This window comes from Temnothorax americanus, unplaced genomic scaffold (genome assembly GCF_048541705.1).
Source record: "Temnothorax americanus isolate GAGA-0224 unplaced genomic scaffold, ASM4854170v1 Scaffold3, whole genome shotgun sequence".
NCBI classification, from domain to species: Eukaryota; Metazoa; Arthropoda; class Insecta; order Hymenoptera; family Formicidae; genus Temnothorax; species Temnothorax americanus.
This window is the reverse complement of record NW_027509442.1, coordinates 5,065,159-5,089,421: the sequence shown is the minus strand read 5'-3', so window position 1 is coordinate 5,089,421 and position 24,263 is coordinate 5,065,159. Positions and strand designations below refer to the sequence as shown.

General features: G+C 37.4%; 1 protein-coding gene and 1 long non-coding RNA gene across 2 annotated transcripts in view; one reads left to right on the top strand and one right to left on the bottom strand.

Moving 5' to 3' along the window:
- LOC143900341 (uncharacterized) overlaps nt 1-10,838 on the top strand; it is a 38,336-nt gene extending 27,498 nt beyond the window's left edge. The window contains exons 2-3 of the long non-coding RNA XR_013257762.1: nt 7,737-7,818; nt 8,751-10,838. This is a non-coding gene — a long non-coding RNA (uncharacterized LOC143900341). The remainder of the gene's footprint in view (nt 1-7,736; nt 7,819-8,750) is intronic.
- Nucleotides 1-24,263, bottom strand: part of LOC143900337 (uncharacterized) — a 148,349-nt gene that overhangs the window by 23,845 nt on the left and 100,241 nt on the right. The window lies entirely within an intron of this gene.

Below are 24,263 nucleotides of genomic sequence, written 5' to 3'. Positions count from 1 at the left end.
ATTCTAAATCATTATATATTCTCAAATCTTGTGTGGTCTTCGATCCGACGCGAATATCCGTTTGAAACATTCATTTCCAACCGTTGCCGCGTAACGGTGTCTCATCTAATATTGCTGGATGCGTTGTTGCATCCGGATGCAGTTGAAATCCACAACTACGTGACCGCGGTGCGACGGCACGAAAACGCTCCCGAATGTCGGACTCCAACGGTGGACTTTTGCAAGCGGAATCCCTCGTATGCTTCCACTTTATGGATGGCGTTCTTCTGTATATCTTCGTAAATCTCATTTCCTAAAATACGGCAACGGTTCCTCATGCACGTTTCTAATGGATCCTACGGCTCCCACAACGATTATCTCGATTTGTATGCTGCGCGGAACGGATTCGTTGACTTCCTCCCAACTCTTCTTTATAGTTTATCGATGACAAGCCTTTCGAATACGGAGAAACACTTTAAACCGAATGATGGAGAAGCTCCGCTTAATTGAGCGTTCATTTTGTCGGACATTCAGATGTATCCGTTCTAATAATAAACCATTGTCTCTCGACGATGGCACGGAAGAAAATGTCACAAGGACGGATATAATTCGGGAACGAATCCCCAATACGTGCCGCCTCTTCGACATGTCGTGGCAATTTCCGCTTCATCATCTTCGACATCCCTTCTGCTCACAGACGGAGGGGAGTCGAAAAGGAATTAATTCGGGGCCAAGTCACGCAAGCGATCTTAAAATTCTCGTAGAAAAAATTCTTAATTAACCTACCTAGAAAGGATGATGAATAAGCTTCACGCTCTGCTTCGTCGACAAATTGTTTCCGTTATGAAATCATCAATATCAACGTATTTATGACACTCATAATAATAAGAAGCCATAATATTTTTATCTTATGGTGTGTGTGAATAGCATATAATAATTGTATTATAAATTGGTATATATGAGAAAGAGCATTATGTGGCACATTGTTCAGATTTATCACTAATTTATGTAACTCATTTAAATCGTCGAGAAATAAGAACAGCGCTATCGCATAAACTTTTTAAAACACATTATAGAATATACAAGCGCAACAATTGTTATAAGAAAAAAAATCGTTTAAAACAGAAAGGGCAAACGTAGGAGAACTAACGTGCCAAGGGGCCATTCTTCGAAATCTCATGGCACACACACACACACACACACAATCTCCGCTTCATTGTTTTCGACGACTTGGTGCGGAACGAGAGTCCGAAACGAACGGAAAGAAAAGAAGGAAATGGTTGAAAGAACGCGAAAAAACCACGTCTGGACACGGAAAGTATGCCCACAATATTCCGCGCACGCTCCTACGAAAAATTGACAATCAAGAATTTGTTAACTCGCGATGGGGGCACGTTTCCTGCAGAAATCACTTCTCGTAGAAATCGGCTGATTCCACTCGTTCATTTCTACGTGTGCACGATGCTCATCTATTTACATCATTTTACTTTGTATGAAACTATTTTGCACTTTTCAATAAAATTATTATAATCGATTAATAATTAAATACTGATCAAAGAACTCTCTCCGTATATTCCTGTTACGTTTCTCATCGATCTTCACGGTCGACAAGTTTAAATATCACGCTAAGTAATTCATTAACACTCCGTTGATCGATTTTAACTTAAAAAGATTTTAATTAAAAAAATTGTTGATCGATGGTTCGCCTTACGTATAACTCAAAAGTCAATGCGAGAAATCTCTTACTTTATTTTCTCTCGCGGCTGCTAAATTAGTACTCAAATGTCGCACCAATTTTCATCCGAGAATGAGAATGAAAATGAGAAAACTGATCTGTTAATCGATTCGCATTCTTCGTGCGACATTCGCCTGTAATCTGCGCCAATACTAATCATCTGACGCTGAGAATCAATATGATACGATTACCTTATTAAACCTGCCTAAATACAAATATTTCTTTTCTAATCAATCATGTATTATATATTTATTCACTACCTACATATCTCCTATTCATTATGTACATATTGATATGTATTATTCATCATATACGCATAAATGTGTATTATAAATATGTATGTATTATATATTATATACATTATAATGTAATTATATTATTCATTTTTTTATCTATTTATTATTAAACAAAATGTGCCATGTAATTTGATTATTTTATTTAAATTATATATTTATTTATGATCGTTCTATAATTAACTGTACCGTATCTACTAATCGGTCTCGCTCTGCGTGTACTTGGCGCGAAACACTACCGTGTCTCTTGATGTATTATAAACTATTGCTTGGCAATAATTTATATAAAATAAAATAATTAAATAAGTATTTACATATAAACCATTTTTGTTTCAAAATCAAGCGTATTAATTAGAACTGCATATGTCACGCCGTTTTGATAAATATATTGTGATTAGTACATTTTTTTCCTCTTCGACATGTTCAAACAAAAGGTGAATGGCTATAACTTTCAAGAAATTGCGTACATGTACAAATCGGAAGCGACATGAAGCAGCTACAAGATCACCTGTCTCCTGCCCCAAGGGAAGTCAACGACTAGGTAACCAACGGCATTTGGCTGCGTCATCATTTTCTCCTCGACCAGTCGGACGATCACGTTCGTCGGAACGCGCAACCTGCCTCATCATCTCCTCAAAGCGATGACCTTACTCGAACGCGAAATCCACCTCGCAGCATATCCGATGGCGAAATGAGCCGCAGACCGTATCTCGTGACGAGCTTTCTGCCGAGGGTGAAATTTACTCGTTCCTGAATCACGAAAATAATGAGGCTTTTGTTCTGCTTGAGGGCGGTCGTATCCGTAGGGTCTTCCCGATGGATACTGTTGTCCTATCTCTTGCTAAAGTAGACATTCATTTCAAGACTCAGCTGTATACCTTGACATCTAAATCTGCTATACTATAATATGCTTGGATTATCTATTTTACCGTGAGGCATTATTGAGAAACTACTGAGAGACACTGAATTAAATATAATAGCAATGTTCATATCTCGACTAAATTGTTAAAACCTTCGAAATTTTATAAATAACTTCTTATTGTTAGAACATAAAATATTGATGCAAAAGTTGAATATTTTATAATCACGGTACAATAGCGAATATTATATAATTAGCAAAAAAAGATTTATGAATTTTTTCTGGAATTTTAATCAATTTAAATAATTTTTTTGTTTTGGTCTAATTTAACATATTTTAAATTAATACATAAATAACGGATACAACAGCATAAATATTTTAATTCAACTATCTTCAAGTATTTCGCAAATTGCGTTAAAGTACAAAGTAAATTTCGTTTTAAGACAATTTTTGAATTATTCTGGAGGAACGAGAAATATTGCCAACTCGTTGAACTCAACTAATGAAATAATTCTATATTTTTAACAGAAAATTTATGAAAACTTCAATAAGACGACAGAAGTTGTTAATAGGTACATACTTGGTCGAAACGCGGGCAAAATCCATTTGTTGGATTACATTTTTAATACTAATATTTACATTTCTATGTTATCCAAGGGTCTAATGTCTTGCAATCCTCTTATAATTATTTTTCTCTCGAATACATGTCTCTTCGTAAAAAATGCAGAAAGTAGTTATTATTTGCATTTTTTATTTATGTCAAATAGACTTGCCATGACCAAAATAACCATTTAACCGAAAGAATAAGACAGAGGCGCAAAGATTTATTGTATAGAAAATCGGCAAATGATGTCCTCGCAATTGATAAAAAATAATTTGTTGAAGTTATATATGCGCATTTGAGATGTATATTGTATATATTGATATATATCAGGATTGTGTGATAAACAGTAAGTTTAAATTGATCGAAATTATTTCAACCAGAAATCGCCGATCAAAGGTGCGGTTTTGATAATAAAGAGTTGATTTACGCTGCATGCATTAATAATGCGATCATAACAACGTATGATCAATCTACCGCACATCACGCTCGTAGAATCGCGAACAAGAATCGTTTGTTATATGCGTGCTATCACAGTAACGACGTACATACACTGTATACTATTGACATAAACAAAGTTAGTCGGTATAGCTAATGTCGCTCATAGCGGATTTACAGACATCAGGAGCGGTGCATTATATACGCGATTATCATACCTTGCATTATCATATGTAATTTATGTGGCGTCCGCTTGCATGAGTAGCAAGTATTATTTGCTACTCATGCAAGCTTTACCAGAAATCTTATCACGCTCATGGCACCATATTTAACCATCAGCAGTTGTAAAATATAACTCTTTACATTAATTAACCATTAATTTCACTAGCTTCCCTGTCAAAGATATCTTGTTAGTAAACAATAACGAAACTGCTCAATAATTAATCAAAATTGTAATTAATATCAAGTCACTTCTGTAAAATTGCTTTTCTGATAGTTTTGTTCATCATGAGTGGTCAAAATTACCAATAAATTCATTCAGCTATAACACGTTTGTAATTCTATTCGTGTTCTATTATCTTTTATTCATATAAAGAATAAATATTGTAAATATTTATATATAGAAAAAATATCAAATACTACACAATAAAGCATCGCAAACGCGCATCGTCGTTCACTATAAAGTAATTGATTTGTGGCGAGTTTTGATTGATGTTTCTGAATTTAAATAATGTTTTCAGAATTTGAATTCTAATTGCAGATATACAAAACTGAGCATTTGCGCGAAAAATTAATTAATCAATTAATTATTGAAATACTCAGCCACATGATTGCGGAGGCGCCGACGTAATTTAAGAAATATCATTTTCGATTTTTTCAAGGTACGTAGAGAGCAATAAACTCTCCTTCGCAACGTGAGATAAACGTGAGATAATTTAGCATGAGAGAATGACGTTTTCGACGAGTTCCTATTCGAAAGGGATGCTTGAATTGTCCACACGATCGATGTTCAAGCTGTAACGTAGGGCAAATAGCAACGCATCCGCGCTTCAAGACAAACTCGGCACCGAGGGACACGGAAGGATCGTGATCCTCTGATGACCGCATGCCGATTCCCCTTGGAGCGTCTCCCATTGACCGCAAACGATCCCACCGGGTGTCTCGGGAATTCCGTCCGGCGGTCGCATTCTCGACGGTCGATGGGAAAGGCCGCGGCTGGCTCCCAGCACCTAAATCAATTAAATATCTCGCAGTGACCCGCCCGCTCGTGCTCGGTCACTTGCGTCGCAAGCTGGTTGTCACTACGGCATAGTTCTCACCCTAGGTTGCGTGACCGCATTTCCCCCGTATAGCTCTCGACGAAGAAACTTATGCTGGGCAATAAGAATATTAAGAAACGGAGGTATGACGGTCAAACAGATTTCGCACTCCTACGGTTTTTAACGTATCGAATTGCATAACGTACACTGCAAATCGAGTTATTTTAGTTGAAAGCTTCTTTTTTACACATTTCTTGCCGTTTTAAATCACATCATGTATTGTACTTAAAAAGAAACATATGTAAAAAGAACTTCAGTCAAATGTGTCATTTTTAGACGTTTATGCGCGTGCACAAAAATAACACACACTTGGATTTGCAGTGTGCGATCATTCGCTCCGACGTATTAGTTAATTGCACAACTATTACGAATTTTGCGAAATACTTACATAACTTCTTGTCAGTTTAGTTTTGTTATCACTTTTCCAGTGTTAAATGGTTTGTCAGAATAACGAACAATTTTTAATCATCAATATCATCATGAGAGAAGTTACCTATTTCCTTTTTCAAGAAATTAATCGAATTTCTCTTTTTCTTAATAGTTCTACAGCTCAAGATTGAGCCATGGCCTTTTGAAGTTCGGCCTTTATCAAATCCGAGGCCTCCCTTCTGGTTTCTTATAAAGATACACTCTCGGTGAGTTGGCATTAACCCTTCCGAGAAGTGGCGATCAAATAAAAACCGACGATTTTTGGTCGGATTTGAACTCGGATCTTCGGCTCGTTAAAGCAGCGCACATTTTTCTGCGCTATGATCGCCACCGATATATCGAGTTTACCAGATAACCTTTCAGCTAAACTAATTTCTGTTTATTGACGATCGTCGATGTTTGTTTTTCTTATGTTATAGCAGAAGTTCGACCTTTAACTAAAGTTTCATTTACCGTAACAATCATGCATGCATCTAAATGACATGATAATACGATTAAACGTTTTAAATGACGTTTGTAAAAACGTAATTTAACACATAAAGAGAAACATGTAAAGAGATCTTCAGTCTAATGTGTCATTTTTAGACGTTTATGCGTGTAAAAGTAACACGCTTCAATTTGCAGTGTATATAGGAAAGTGGCCATACATAATACACAAAGATACAAAATTTGCGTAAGATCGAAAGCAAGTTAAGTTCTTCATTTAGTTCTCTAAATAGGATAAAACTTTAGAGCGATACTTCCTAACAAAATGTGAAATATATTAAACCAAAGAAGAGATATACCAGTGGATACGTTAAAGATTTTAGACTTTACTGGAAAGCACTTTACTGACAAGGCAAAAAACATGGAAGTTTTCAGCTCTATAGTAATTTTCTGCACTGTTGATTCTGTGATTCTTCAGTAACCGCGAACGTTTATTTCTTTGCGGCATGTTCTCTTTCGGATGTAAATTCGGGAAGATATACACGCATTAGCGAAAAAGAACTGATTGTGAGAGAAGGATTCAAACTTAAGCCAAATAATCGAGTTTCATTAAAATAAATAGTATATTCGCGTTGAGATAACAGCTCGGCCAATTAGAGAGAAACGCGGCATCCAGAGTCCATTTTCGTTCGAGTCTTGTTTTGGACGAGTATCATGGATAACACACACGACTGGGGATTCAATATGTTTTTATGCAAATTTCCGGGGAGGGTATAACCGCGGCTTCGAGTTGCCCGTCCAAATATTATATATGAATCATGCTGACACTTAAAAACGATGAAATTCTCGGGAGCGTTTTCGCGGCTCGATTTCCGCCGGCTTTCCATGCACTCGCCTCCTTTTTCCCTATTTTTCTATTTCAGATATTCATATTTGATTTCGCGATATTAAACGGTCGAAAAGAGAATTATAAAATATATCTTTTACTTCTTAATATATGTATAACGATTTTTAAAATTAATTCATCCCTCTTCGAAATTAATTTATTTCATATTAGCGTATCGGTATATACAAGTCGCATCTGAAAGAGCAAATATAAAAATACGGGGGTATACGTCAGTATAATAAATCGTGAATCTTCGTGGAGTTTCGTCGGAAGTGCCCGTAATCGCGAGAGAATGTAACGCTTTGACGAAGTTCAGCGTTGTGAATTAAATGCAACCTGAGTCGTCTCGTTTCCATCATCTCAGCCACGGAGAACTTTCAATTACCCTTCCTCTATTCGTGTATCACTCTATTCTGAAACTTCACCTCTCTATCTTTCACGAAAATCTTTTCTTCCACTCCTCGTCCGTCGCTCAGTTATGTAATCGGCTTAGGCGAAAGCTGTTCACAATGTACTGATGCATTACCCAACAACAAATATGAAATTTATGTGAAATTAGCGCGATCATTAATTCCTCGTTAATGGATGGAAGAAACATTTCGAATTTGTGGAAGCATTTCTGGAATAAGATATCTCATATACCTATTCAAACTTATTTATATTATTTATTCAACAATTATGAATATCATGTAAAAATTATTCAACCGTGTGCAATTCGATTTTAGAACAGGACTTGAAACTGGCGTAATTTATACAAACGTGATTTTTCAGAATGCCACAGACGTAGGAAAATTCCGGTCTTACATCATCCATGTCATCCATCTTCGTGCGTCTATACAGCATTTGAATCTAGGTAAGAAATGTAAGTAAATCTATCAAAATTTATCTATCGAAATTACGGTAATTTTAACTACTGCTTCGAACATTAATTGCCGAAGATTCGGAAGGCATGACGTGACACGTAATGACCAGAGAATTACGAATCGATCGCGGTGCGACGGGAAGTTACAGACGCGATTGCGGAAATCATCAACGACGTGGCATAATTGCGGTCGGGAAAATAATTACGGTGATTATTACGCCTGATGTGAAATCGCCGAATTCGAGGATGCGTGATATACGCGCGAGCGCTTCCAATCGCGCGAGACACCCCAGAGAAGCATGTAACTTCCTCCTCGTTCCTCGAGCGAGCGAGACGCTCTCTCATGTAGCAGCGACGATTAAACCGTCGAGAAATTTATGAACTCGAATTAACGATAAGAGACCGGTGCCGCTGGCGACCGGTAAGCTTGGCTAGTGGTTAATTATTACTAAGTACGCGTGCGCCGCGCGAGCGGCTCGAAGGAACAGTCCCATGCAAATGGAAGAGCCATTAATTGTCGTTGAATATCAGGGCGCGTTTCCTTTGACGTACTGCGTCAAAAAAGATGCTCGGCTTACTTTGGTAGCACAACAAGTTTCGACTATTTTACTTGACATGTGATATACAGTGCTTCAAAAAGTACAGTGTAATTTTTTAATAAAGATAATAGCGATTATTTTTTTGTTCAATTTGAGACATGTCATAAAAATAGCAACAAATTGAGCTTACAGTCTTTATGTACGAGTAATTTTTGTTTCAACGAATACATATAAATGCCTTCTTATTATTAGCCATGTTAATTAAAAATATAATGTTTTATAAAAAAATAGTAATTTTTCTTGGTTTGGTTCAAAATACATTACAAAAATGACAATGAATTGATTTGAGTATAAGTATTCGTGTACGAATAATATTTGTTCCAGCAAACACATTCGACTCTCTTTTTGGCGATGTTAATTAAGAGAGATTGAGGCACGCTAGGTAAGTATCTCGGCGTGCGCGCGGCATAATTCGCATTCACCGAAATTGTGGGATAGCCGCGCCGCCCGCGCGCGCCGTGACGGACGGTTGATTGGCAGCTGCATCGGCGCATCCGAGTTGTAGCGCAGCGAGAGCGAACCCGCTCGCTCGATCATACTCTCGTCTCAAGCTGCATCCCAGCCGTGCGTCGCGCCGCCTATCTCGTGCCAATTGGCCGCATAATCAGTAATTGCCAGGATGCAACGACCACGAACATCCCTTATAGCGTTGGACACTCGCGACGGTTAAACGCTACGAGCTACCGTGACGACAGTCGCCATGAAATCGTCACACTGAGATTCACGCACGAAAATTATTACGTAGATGTAGCTGATGTAGATATGTTCGTCGCTATAATTGTAATCTGGAGTACCGATTTCTTTAATCGCAAGAGGTTTCGCGTAAAACAATGAAACGATGCATATCTCGGAATTATATTGCGATATTAATTGCAATCACGGGTTTCATTACGATTCTCAATTCTTTCGCATTCAGCACCGAGTGAACGATTGCGGCGGCGCGGCGGATCATCCTTTTTACTCGCGTGAACGAAAATTAATTGCACGCAACGTCAGCAGAAAACACAAAGTTACATTACGCTCGGTCGAGGGGAGAGTGCACTTCGCACTTGACGTTTGGCAAACAGCGCGAGATGCGGAAAGCAGCCAAGAAAAATCCGCAAAAGAAGCGCTATGAGCGAAGCGTAAATACCGTAGGACGACGAAGAGCCATCGAATTGGAAAATTCCTTGCGAAGCACTGCAACCGAAGTTCTCTCCGATACCGATGCGGGGGTTCCAAAGCTCGAAAACGCCGGCGCATCACGTTGTACGACTGCAACTTCCATTTCCGACAGTCGGATATTAATAAAGTTCAACCTAAACACGACTTGTCAGTGTCCCTTTTTTTTCGGCCGTGCCGAGTGAAGAATTTTTAAAGCTGACCATCTTTTGTGTGCTCTCCACAGAAAGGACAAACTACCGCGTCGCCATATTTCGATAGCGAGACGTCAAGAAGGGAGAAAGAATTACACGAAAAAATAAAATTGCTATTGGCAAGCGAATGACAAGATACAACAATGTGACACGAACGAAAGAACGAAGAAAACGCATTTTGAAATGACATCATGATCGAAAATGACGAATACACGAGACATAAAACATATATGATACACATTTAAATCATTTGAATTCAGTATTTATATTTCCAGAATGTTTCAACTTTGTTATTTTTTTAATTTTAAAATTTTATGGTTATTTTCATTTCCAGTTTGCTTGTCGTTATATAAATCCGATTAGAACGTGGTATCGTTTACAATATTCTGCAATTAAAATTAGGATTAACGCAGGATGCAACACGTCAACCGTGCAGACGTCCAGCGGAATAAATGCGAGCGACCATTTTGAAAATACAGAATTCAGGGTTGAATATACGGCTCGCGCGATAATAAGTTCGCGATTTGCATTTCATACACAAGGCACTCACATTACGACCTGATAAATAATTTCGTGTCGATCGCCGATGCGTAACGGCGCTGTATGGAGGAAAAAAGAAAACACGAAAAAAGAAAAGGCAAATAGGCGCAGCTCTAAAATAAATAGCAATTTGGTAATCTACGGTCGCAGTAATGTCGCGACCGGCGACAGCCTCATGCGGACAGCCGCGCGCGCTATCGAATTAATCAGCACACCTTTAAAGCACGCCGGCAATAGCGCGATTACCGTTTTCATCACGCGCCGAAGCCATTATGTTGAACGTATAATCGAATTCCGCTACCGGCCGATCGAAAGTCAAACGAGCGCCCGAGAATACCGGGTGAAGCGTCGCTAAAATATTTTCACGTAATCCGGTTGTCCAACGAGACGCGCGACGCACGTTCGAAACACGTTTCGCATATTCTCTGATCGTCTCTTCTTCTGCGGTTCTTTCAGATCTGCATAATACCGAGAAAAAAAATTGGCAATCTCGCCAGAACAAATCGTATATGATTTGCAATTTATCGACTGACGGTGATATAAGGAAATATAGGAAGATGACTGCATTTTTTTTTCTTTTTCCTTCCCCCCCCTTTTTTTTAAGGGAAAGGTGTGATTTTTGCCGGGATTCAATACAATTTCGCGAGATGATAACGTGATCGAGATGTTCCGCGATAACGTCACTAGTTGCAACGCATCGCACGAACATCGAAGCGATACGCCCTGATAGAACCACGCTACGACGGATATTGCCAAATTCGTGCACCATGAATATTCGATTCTCGTAAATCACAGGAAAGTGCGCCGGGGGCGCGCCATGATTTTTGCGCCGAATGTTCATCGGATAGCCGATTTCTCGAACCGGAAACGTAGAGCACCTATAACGCTCAACGGATTAATTTTTCTTATCGACTGACCGATTTTTATCAGATTTTGTCATGTGGCATAAATTTGACATTTATTTCTTCTAACATTTAATTCCTATACTTTAGTAAAAATTTCAGTAAAAAAGCCAAATAAGTGTATCAAATTAAACAAAGAGAAACGTTATTCAAGTACTAAATCCTAGTATATTTAGTATTATATCTAAATCTAAATAAAATAAAAAGGCACATAAAATAATAATGTTTTAAATTAAATAAGAAAGAGAAGTGATCTTCAAAGAAACTAGATATTTGTCATATTATTACATAAGTGGATACATTCCAAAAAAAAACTGATTAAATTAACTTGGTATAATTTTTCGTCACCTTATTCACTTTACTTATATAGGGCGTTGCGATTATAGAGATGTAATGCAATACTCATGATAGCAGAACAAACTCGATAAGTCAAAAATTTCATGCGTTTTTCGGACTGTATTTGCGTCAAGCGACTATAGTCGAAAAATCTTACGAGCGCAATTTCCTGAATTTGGATTTTAAACGAAGTGTTCTAAGGCGAGGTAATCGCCGTTCGTCGTCAGGACGAACTTATTCCCGTTGGCGAAATTAATTCGGGAAACCAATTTGCATCGTCGCCTAATGCCACCGTAGTCGGTGATGCATCCCAATGTGTTTGTAGCGCGCGTCACATGCAAAATTGCAATTACCGAGATCGCGCGCGTTGTCCAGCCTAGATCACCGGAAACATATCCACCACGCGCCCATCTGCCGGGCCTGTCCTATCGGTTGTCAAGAATATCCCGTGTAAAACGATTCAAATTCTAAGTGAATGATGTATTAATAAAGAAATCATGATTCAATCCAAATTGTAAAAAAGCCTCTCTGAAAAAGGTATATGATTCGAGCATTACAAAAAGTTTACTTTATGCAGTGTAAGTGTACAAGAATCCATACAAATATATATTCGTTATACAGGTAAGTTACAAAATTAAAAACAAAAAAATATTAAATATATATACGATCTGCATGTAAATATAAATTTTCTTTTAAAAGCAAGAACTTAACTCTGAAAGTAAGAGATAAGAGATAAGAGAGTAGATAATCAGTGAGTTCAAGGCAACTTTTTTCTCAAGAAGATTTCTCGGATACATTTCTTTATCATTATAATTTCATCTCCTCTGAATCTTTGATCGGGTTCCTTTTACGCAATTTCGGGAGAAAATTCTACGTCGAAACAAGTGCTAGGGAAAATTGTAGAAACATTATTTCCTTATCAAGCCGTTAAGTGTTAGCATTACTAAACATTTACTTTGCACTCCGGGGACGCGAGCGGAGTTAAACGGCGAAATAGAATTTCATTCGTCGTCTTTGATCGCGTCGCAACTTTGCCTGTGAAACTCGGCAAACTACTTACAGGTGCCGGGTCAGACTTTCTCGACGATTCTTATCGGAATTTGAATTTATAATCGTTTAGATTTCGTTTCAACGTTAACTTCTATTTGTTCATAAAAAAAACTTCCGTTCTGCTCGGCGCTTATTTAATCCAGTAATTCCAAATCATGTTAAATTATTGCACACTAACATTTTCATATTAAATAATAATATATAAAAATACATTCGTTCCATATAAATTATTACAATAATAACGCGCATAATATCAAAATATCAAATATTATTCTAGAATACTTTCTAAAAATATATAACAAAACCAAATTGTAATATTACACTTTTTAATTAAATTTTACTGTAAATTTCTTTATAGAACACGTTTGTAATTTTCCCCAAGCATTTTTAATTTCTTCTTTTTTTTTCGCTCATCCGTTATTATTCCATTATTGCTTGAACGTGCAACGGCAGCGCTGGCGTAATATTATTTTTATGCGCTGCAGCGAGCGTATTCGAGGTATAAATAAATATGTACATAGAAGATAGACCATGTAATACGGCAGGAAGAAAATTAAGGGCTAGCTCGTTACAACGGCAAAGCGGTAAAATCCTGAAGGTAATGGCGCGTGTTTTATCGCCGGTGCTCGCGCGTGCTTCCGTAACGTACGGTCGGTCCCGCACAATCGAGAAATCTCGAAACTCAAATAAATCTCACCAATCGACAGAATAGAAAACGAAGATGTGTGATATCGACTTGCACAAAGCGCGAGTTGTAACGCAAGGTATATATATATCTTGAATCTCTCAAGCGAGTTCAATTTCTGATTGGCAGGATGTGAAGCAGGATCTTAAGTTCTGAGTAAGCTGAGAGCATACGTACATCGGATGTGTATATATTTGTATACACTTGCTCTTGTATGCACTTTTGCTCAATATTGAGAGAAACTTCATGAACGAATCGAAGTAATAATTACATATTTGCGTTTTACTGCACATTAAAGTCATATAAAATATGAAGCATTTCTGCTTCAAAGAGGTGACATGTGTTTACTTTTCAAGTTATAAATTAAATTGCAGAAACTGTATGTAACTACACATGTATGTAATTTAATTTCAAAATAAAAATTCAATTTGGCTTCTGAATAAAACGCAATAATGGCCATTTAACTGACAATGAGTTATCTGGTATAAAAACTGGAAGTTATGATGAATTAAAAAAGCATGATAAGCGTAAAAACTTATTTGACGAGCGTGAAGATAAATCAGCGAAACCAAATTGCTACTAAACGCACAAATAAGTATTCTTCTTGTTCTGATTGACTTTCCGAACAAATCTGCCACATAGATATCTATCATGAGTTGTGAAATATATACGAACGTTTTCCAGCTGTAAGTATGAAAATTTATTAGAACGTTCCACTATCGCATGAAATTAATAAAATATATAAACATATTATATCTTCAAAATATACATCCTCATCACCATAAAGTGCGTTTCATTTTAACTTCATCACACACACACACACACGCTACATTATTACATTAATTCTTAATAAAGGAGACTTGCGAGCTAAACTTTGCCTTCTAGATCTTATTTGCAAAATGAACAAATAATTGAAGATATATAAATTTCAATTTCAATAATTTTCGTCTATTTCTTACGTTGGCATGTACCTTACAAATTATATGCTATTATATGCTCAAAAATCGTTTTAAAAAACTTTAGAGTGGAAGATTTCACGAATTCTTCGTTATTAATTGCATCAGTTTCTTTGCGTGAATTAAGAGTTAAATATCTATTATATGGTGCAATTTGTAGTGTACACGTGGTGTCACGTGGGATCGAGCATTATGGTGTAACGATGCCGTCATCATATCGTAATATTCATCCCTTTTCTGACGCTTAGCGATATTCAATAGCGCGGCGCATCGTTAAAGCAAACGAGAAATCTTTATTGGGTCCACCTGCATTTGTGCCATTTATCCCGTTCGTTCGAGCTTGCCAAAATCAAATTACGTGATGCGATGCATAGATAAATGCATTAATATCGGTGAAATCATAATCGTACATCCTACTTCCGATTCGGTAATTGTTACATCGAGCAACAATTTCGCCGGCTTTGCGTGCCATCCGGCAGGGATGACGATAAAACGCATCGAACGGTACGGAAAATTAATGATAAATCGAATGACGTGAAACTAATGGAGAGATAAGAGCGAAAAGAGAAAGAGACGAGAAAAAAGAACTAAACATTAGAGACGCCTCTTTACATTATAGAGAAGATTAACTCCTTGACAAATGTCAATTATCGGCGCATCGATTGGGGCATCACGTTTCAGTGTATTATTACATTCTTGAGTTTCATCGCACGTCGTTCTTCGCCAATGCGAAAAAAACCGATGCGAGAAAGAGGCGCAAATTTGAGGGAAAATATACGCGTGCAACTTGGTCGCGCAATCCTCTAAAAAATTCTATGCATCCACGATACACCTGTCTCCCGTGTTCCAAGTGTTCTCGAGAATTTCCCATGAGTCGTCGTTGCTTGCTGAACCTCAAGAAACGTATTCTTCTTATTTCTCTCTCACGGCTTTATATCCGCTGTAATTTGTGATAAACTTTAAACACCCGTTTTGCTGTAACTTGCGCGCTTGGCGAAATTGAGAAATATTTTCGTGCTTACGTTATCTTCCCCGGAACGTAATTCTCGTCATGAGGAACGAGAAGCGACTATGGCTTATGCAACTCGATCACGACGTTAAATATAACGTTCTGAAACTCGTATATATCGCAAATATATTGTGAATCCTGGGGAAGCAGAGTTCTGAGCAAAAAGTTATATGTTTCGAGGGCATTTCGCGGTATCGCTAGTGGATTAAAGAGAGCACTCTCGCGAAAAATCCAGCGCAATCCCGTGATACGTCATATACCTTCACGAAGCTATATCCCCTTTCTTGAAGCCAATCCAATTTGTCCGCGAGAAAGTTGTGGATTAAAACAGACGATGCAAGAGAGTGCAGCGGGGATATATCTCCGTAGCTTCTTCCCGAATCGAATCACGTCTCCGTGAGTGTCTTATCGGATCGACCGTTAAGCTTTGTAACGACGACGGCAGTGTGCCCTTGATCCCGATCGGTTCTGACAAAGTTCATAATGGTCACGTGGCGCGCGCGCACACACACATACACACACACATAGATCGAGACGCGTAACGCGTATAGCTCGCGTATATGCGGACGCTCTCACATATCGCCGACGCTACCAAAACACCCTTTGATCTCCGTTTGCATTATGCATGAGGAAGAACTACACGCATTCCGACAACGCAACATACAGACATGGGTGCGCGGCGAATCAAACGACACGAGAAAATAATCGAAGTAGAAATAACTGAATTTGGTCTGCCGCTTGAAAGCCGGCGAACGCTTGAAATTAAGGACACATTATTATCGTGCCACTTGAGGGTTTTTCACGATATTGCTAATACTATAATAAATTCTTATATTAACTTTATTAGATAATAATTGATAAATTATATATTAATTTCATATAATTAATGTTAAAAAAATGTTAAAACAAAAAAAGATTAAACAAACGTTAACTGATATTTATAATTCAAATTATTCAAAAGTTAAATAATTTTGATTCAAGTATTTAATTAAAAATTTCTAAAATTTAAATGCATTATATTTTACTAAAAAACGTGATATTGATCAATATTTATAACAAATAAAGCTGCATTTATATTTGTTTTGTGTTTCATCTGATATGTCGATACAGATGGAAACGATATATGTCAATAAAAACATCTATATATAGCAGTAACAATTTTTTTCATGTAAAATTATTATAAACAAAATTATCGTGTACAAATACATATTTTATTGTATTTCCTTCATCTTTCTGAAGATATGAATATTATGCTACTTATAAAACTCTATGACTCTCCTGAAGCAAAAGAAACTTTCGAATCCTCTTTAAGACGTGAAAATATAATCGTTAAAACTTTTCAAGTAGCGCGGTTCTCTATTTTGCATAGTCATAAAATCTATTTACAATATAGATAGCAGTATCCATCTTATTACAAAGAAGAAGAGTGTAATTTCATAGAGAGATCCATAAATTTCTAAATGTCACAAATTCATCTAACAATAAGTTCCAAAATAATAATAAAAATTCAGTAAAATTTAAAGATCGTTTAATTTCAAGTGCTTTATTTCACGCTGCGAAAATTAATCTGGAAATCAAACACTATATTTTCGCTGGTACAATCACTAAAGATTCACTTGCTGAACTTCCTTCTCTTGCGGGAACATAGCGACAATGGATAAAAAGAAAAGTGCAGTTGTGTTTTTTGCGGCAGCCGGCACGATTGCGCGAAATGACGGTCGGTCGGCGCAGAAAATCGCTCGTGTAAAATCAGTCCGCGGCAATTTATATGATAATTGCCTCGCTGCATCTGCATTCAGCACGAATTCTTTTTACCGCGCGCGCGGGAGATGCTTCTTCCTATCTGTCCCGACTTCCTGCCTTTCCGACGTTCAACCGCCTACGTATGCCACTGTCTATAACCCGCGAAATACATTCCCGTCGTACAACTTTTCCCTCTTTTTCTTCCCGATCACACGATCTTTCACGTATCTTTCCAAGAAAAATGCATTTCACCTTGGAATTTTCGTGCTTTTAGCATGTCACTCGTTTGATCGTGATCCGCATACGACAATTTCGTAGTCGTTTCTTTTCGCCAGATCTCGTGTGCAGACTATTTCAAAACTATCGTCGCTTCCTATACGTTCGGAGTCTTCGATTAAATTTGTTCAACGCAAATCTAAGTGTTAGAACGGAAATATCTCCCATTTCCTCTATATATTGAAATCTTTTTTTTTTTTGCACACACAATTATGCGATTTCCTTCATGTTCTCTTTTTCCCACACATAGTTGTGCCTAAAAAAATCGTTGCCTCGAACGTGAAAAATTTGCAGTACTTACGATCGATGGACAAGCACGGCTTTTAACCGCTATCCACTCCATTCACCTAGCGTACCCCCACCGTTTACCACTCTCGCTATACCCATCCGCCTTCGACACCGGCTTTTTTCCGGCCAATCTTCTTCACCCCTTCAGCCCTACCCCGGTATATGCTACCGATGCATACTCTTGTGAACACCCGGCCGAATGGAGTTTGAGGGAATTGATGGACCTCCGGAGCACTCGACATCCCGAAATAGGATAAAAGAGAGCGATGTGATAAAAAAGAACACATTCATCGTGCACAAAAGGGTCGAAGAGAAAGAGAGCGGAAAGTATAACTTTATTATTTCTGGTGCCTTAACCTGTTGGTTAATTATCGGAAATCGCGTTCTGATTTGCTCGTTTGCACAAACAGATATGTTGCACTTTCACATCGAAGAACACTATTCATTTTGTTTGCGTAACGTTTACGAAAGCTACTCTTAAAATACATTAAATGTTCGACAAATTTTCGCGACCGAATATCTTCGTTGTTTGCGAAAAAGATTAATTTCATCGGGAAACTAGAACGAGCAAATTGATACAGCTTTAGGATGAGATTATAGTTCCTCGAAACTTTCTTCCTGATTATATATATATATACGAAAGTAACAACGTTACTCTGTGCGCCGATAACAAGGTCTGTCTTATTGTTCATTGTATATATAGTTCGGATTTCACTTATAACTTCATTAGAATCACTATTACAAGGTCGGGGCGCCGTGATCTAGATTTGATTAATACAAGAAATTTATTTAGTAGAGCTAATTTGCGTTAAAATAATAAAGCTTGGAATATCAATATTTGCGTTTAAAAATAAAGTATTGAATATCAATATTTAGAAAGAAATGAAGATTATATATATGTATATATTTGGCAATTCAATCAGATCGAATTACGCAGTTCTTTACGTTCGGTCTCGAGGCTACCGAGTGATCTCCAATAAAATCACGAATAAATAAATATGTCGATATAGCCTTGGATAGCTGCCATTTAGGTTTCTTTATGTTTCTCCCTGTATAGTTCGACGACCTGAGCAATCGATGGAAGTACCTTGTTACTGATACAACAATTGATCGACTGTAAAATCGCATTCTTGGACAGGATACGCTATTCGCGAATGTTATATACGATCCTGTCCATTTCGATGCGGCCAATTCGGAGTGACGTAAGCGGCAGATACAAAAATGCACGTTAGGTACGTGATTTTAAGGCCGATCGCGTAATTGAATCTGTAAGAAAAATATCGAAGCGATCTCTCGTGCAATATCGTAACATCGCAATCATTGTTTTAATTGATTAATCTACCAGCTCTAGATGGGAACGTCGCAATTTCGAGCATTGACGGAGGAGTTCAGATTTAGCGAATTCAAGTCTTCGTACGTGATCCTAAAGAAATCGGAAAATGATGCATCTATCGTGCTTTAATTACATTTAATTACAATTAATCACATAGTTAGTCATTCGAAACGCCTTCTTTCGAATCGAGACGCGTATTAAGAAATAATTTATATTACATAAAGCAATAATAAAAATAAACGATATAATAACAATTATTTTCTTCTCATTAAAATATGACGAAATACAATATTCATTGTCAGTCAGCAACTTCACTATCTCCTTCGTGACGGATGAGAGAAATATATTCAGAAATATCCTAAGACAAACTGCACTAAACCCTGCAAGTCACGAACAGCAAAGTAATAAAAAGCAGTCGATCTTAAGAAGCGTGACCGCGTTCGTTGCGCTCGGAAAAAGATTTACGAGCAGGTCTCCGGTGTCTACGTCGACGGGTTTCGAGCATCGGTTATGATCCTCCTCGGCGCGACAAAACATATCCTGACAATTTCCAAGACGACGGAACCGACAATAAACGTTACACGAAGGCGCAAACATTTCGACGCAGGGATTGGCCAGCGACATCGCCGATCGGAAGTCTCGCGCGTAAACAGAGTGATTCCATACGAGAGAATCATTCCCCGTCTTTGCGGAAATTGCGCATCGACGCAACTTTTCCGAACACAATTTTCACTACTCTATTTACCACGTGCGAGAAAGTGTCTTCGCCGGGATGTCTTCGCGGACTTGTCCTCTTTCCTCACCTTTCCTTTTTCTCCTTCGAAATAACGCGCGAAGTCATTACTACGTCGTGATAGAACAGGAATGGAAAGAACAGAAGAACTGCAAAGCACCATAATTTCCTGCATTTTCGTGTGGAGGAAATTCTCCGCGATGCGATGCGGAAAGGAACAAAATGAAATAGCGAATCGCGAGTGCTGTTAATGGACAAAAGGGATAAAAGAATTAATGACGCTCCCAATATTAAATTATATAACATCCAAACAGCCTGTTAAACTATAAAGAGATATAAAATGATTTTAGAAACGAGAGTATTTTTAGAATACAATTGTAAAAATTGTACATATGTATATCATAAAAAATTTCACTGACAAGTAAACGCTTAAATCTACAGAGGACAGCTCAATCTATATGCATACGAGCATTACACAAATTATGCTATGCAAATCGAGTCATTGTAAAACCCATAAATATCTTCACGATTCACAATTTTGCAATCCGGGAAAAACATTAGCGTCGTATCTCGATTAATTCCGTGCACGCGCCAACGCTGTATTCTCCTTCGTTAAAGGCGGGGACGCAAATCGCATAAAGTTGCACGCGTTTCATTTTAATTTTAGCCCGACGTACGAATCGCTTGGCATTCAATCCATGGCATTAATTAAATGACTATATATAGATTTGTCGCGCGCGTAAACTTTATTCTGCCCTGTTACATATTTCATGCCATGGAGCCGTTATTTGGCAATTCGATTACAACTCGCCCGAGAAATTCGCTTTTCGCGTTTCATTGTCATTTTCACCGGCGCGGCGGCGAATCGATCAAATTCCTCCGTCGATTAGCACGAGGCTCGCAATGTGTTCGCAACCGTCGGCCAGTGCACTCTGCATTATCAGTTGCCTCGACCGTCGGAAAAATCACCGCAATAAAAACTGCAAATCTCTGATCTGCCATAAAAAATCGAAAGTCGATGAATTTGCAAAGCATTTGATGGATGTATTTGCATCTTAAAATCGAGACACATGAAGATCCCGAATCCCGACGCAATTTGTTGATAAGAGTCGTAAAAAAATAAATGGTAATTCACAATTTCACAACACATTTTAATAATTTATAGCAAGAGTGTTAAAATGAAATATATATCGATTAATAAAATAAGCAGATCTAAAAGGAAACGTCAAAACTCACGTGCCAAGTTACCGATGGGGAAATGCAGAATTCTACTATATCCTTCACTGAGAGACGAGGGCTTGCAATCTCTTACTGCATGCCGCAACAATTTTGTACAAGCTTTGGCCGTCGATAACGTCGGTAAAAAAAGCTCATCCCGATAAGAACAGAAAGTTACCGTTCGCAGTAACTGCACGAGCAACCATCACTAATAATTGTTTGACTTATAATTAATTGAAATCGGCCTCGTCGTTATTTAATGATATATATTTAAAAGATAACATTAAATATTATTAAATATCATGTAACTTTTTGTTAAATTGAAAAAATAGCGCGGTATGAACTCAAGATATATTCCCTATAGCGCTTTTTGTGTGAAATATACGCAAGGCTTTGGAATAAATAAGAATAATAAAATATGAATAATATTTTGAGGGCAAAAAAAACCTGTAACAAAATTGGAATCGATATTCTTTCCTTGAAATATCGAAGCGCAGGTACAATAGTCTGTTACAAGCCGTAGCAAATGAGGAGCTTCCGGTGCCATTAAGCCGCGGGGGTGCGCATAAATAATGGAGGAGCCTTTACCGTTCAACTTGGCGCAGACTTTATTGTAACAGAATTTTAATTTAGGGCTTAGTTGCTAGAATATTTCACGCTGAAACTTGAAAAGTATAGCTGCACAGCGCGACATCCTCGCATTATTCGTGCGTGAAAAAATGAATTTCGTTATCAACGAAACGCGGGAAAACGTACGCAGGACGAACATGGCAAACGCTCAATCATAGGACTTTCGCAACTTTTTTTCTCCGGCCTGAACTCGATGGGTAGATCGATCACCTATTCGTGCATCACGCTTAACAGACAAGGGCACGCATACTGACAAACGACGCGAAAGATATACGTCGTAGCGGTTTATCCGGATTAATTATTCGCAGCTTTTGCCGCGCAAGACCATTATTTCTGGATGTATCGTTTTACAGCTTAGCCACAAGATATACTAGATATATAGGCGATCGATTCTATACCAGTCAAAAGGCAAAAACGAGATACATTATTCAAGATAACGATCACTTAGAAAGCAAAAAATAATGCTAATTATTGTCTCTCTCTCTTTCTCTCCTTCCTGATATTATTGTAAAAATTTATCAAAAAGATATTTGTACAGTTCGTATGTATCGTGCAGGGACATTGAAAATATATTAAAATATACGGTAAATTTTATATTCACTAAAATAACATTCTGCGAAACATCTGCGAATATGGAAATCACAAATAAAAAAATATGCATGTAAAAAATTTAAAAATACAGATTAAAAGAATGTATATAAAGAAAATTAAAAAAAAATTATTTGTTATATTTTCTAACTTAAGATAAATTATAATACAATATTTACAAACAATATATATATATATAGTTGCTTTTTCTTCTAATTACTTAGAGTAAAAGCAACAAAAAAATCGTTATCGTTGTTTTATTATTTTTGTTGAAATTTTGCAAATTAATATTTTAAAGTAAATATAAAAAGCGATTGCAAATACCGTATCAAGAATATACGAAATATGAAAATAAGGAAAACGCGAGTATACAACTGCTATATACAGCACTTTCCATGATACGTATACATTTCAATGACATAATTTACATGTAAGGCAATATAAATGTGTGTCAAAAACGTATCAATTACATGTGAAATATGATACTTGTCCCGACAGGATAAATCTCTTTCGCCCATTTTTATTCGAGCTGCCAGTATAATCTCGTTTTTATATTCTATCCCAAAAATCTCCCCAAAGTTGCATGGTTTCCATACGTGACAAGGGTAGAAGCATCATAAGATAGCCGTCGCTACGTTCTCGAGGATTGACAAACATCCAGCATGAAAAAGGAGGGCAAGGTTTTCATCTCACTGTTCTCCGCTGTCGCCATCCAGCCAAGCCATTTAATCCCAGAACTTCAAAAGATCGTAGCACGCTACTCTGCATGCGAACTATGAAAACGTGTATGCAGACCGAAATCATCATCCTTTATGCTGGCTTCTCCTGTCTTTCCCGTTTTCCTTTGTCTCTCTATCTGCAGCGGCGTTGTGAATTTCGAAAACTATTCAAACCCACTTTTTTGTAATGCTTGCAATTCATAAACAAGACAAGACAAGATTGCTACACACAAGATTTCGAATAAAATGATCGAAGTCCATAATAAATATTAACCAAAAAATAGCTTCAAAAAATTTTCAAATAAATGCTTTTCGCTGACAAATTAATGACACTCGTTTCTATAATAATTTGTAGTTAGCCGCAGGTCACCTGATAATGCGCCGCAAGTCATGGGTTGAGAATCACTGCTATAATAAAGGACCTTGTCAGTCGCTAATATTTTAAAACAATTACTTCTCCATATCCTTCAATTATTCTCCTACCCACAAAGATCGATCGTGGAAATAGGAATTTCTACTCTCGTTATAGTTAATTATAACTTCGGCGTTCTTTATAAATTTTTATGAACATTTATGGTATACATTTCATGTATACCATTGATTTGTTCAAACAATGGTCTCACTGTTTTTCAATCGAAGAGCTCCGCGGATGACAATCTCGAAGCATTGATGATAGCCAAAATTTAAATTGTCATTCCGTAGAAACTTTTTGAATTACAATCAACCAATACCTGTATTCTTTTTTCATCGACATGCGGCTTCATGCGATTATATATGCAAAATCACACGGCGCGGTATTTTAATGCGCACGCATTGCGAGTGATTTAATTAAGGACGTGAGGTTTCATAATACATGGAAAATACCGTCGATCAGTAGCAATATTAATATTGATTGTAAGAGAGTAGTAGTTATCACATGAAACGTGCCGCGTGTTGTCAAACCGTGCCGTGTACGGTTCTATGTATATGAGTGCACGGATATGTGCACATATATGTGGAGTCCATATGTTTGCATAATCATCCAGCGTGCAAATAGAAAATCGTGTGGCCAACAGTTGGTGCAATGTCGAAATAGTATACGTCTTGTGGCACGCTGACACCACATTCGATTGTCTCATTCATATGCGGTTTTCAAAAATTATTTTCAAAAATTATTCAGGATGTAAGTAAGAATGATCGATATATATACAATAGAAAGATTAGAATGAATTATAAATATTTTATTTAAGCAATGATTCTCCCGTCACGTATAATGTTATTCCGTAAAATTACTTCTCTTGCTATTGATATGTATTTATAGCGCGTATTATACATGAATGTACATAAATATGTATTCAAGCGTTGCGAAAAATGTCTTGCGCTTCGAAAGGTCGAAGTTAGCTTGTTACATTCAGTCCACGACTTCTACACAATTTCCACGTGTCATCCAAGTGGCAATCCTATAGTCAATCTCTTTTTAATACATTAACTCCAGCC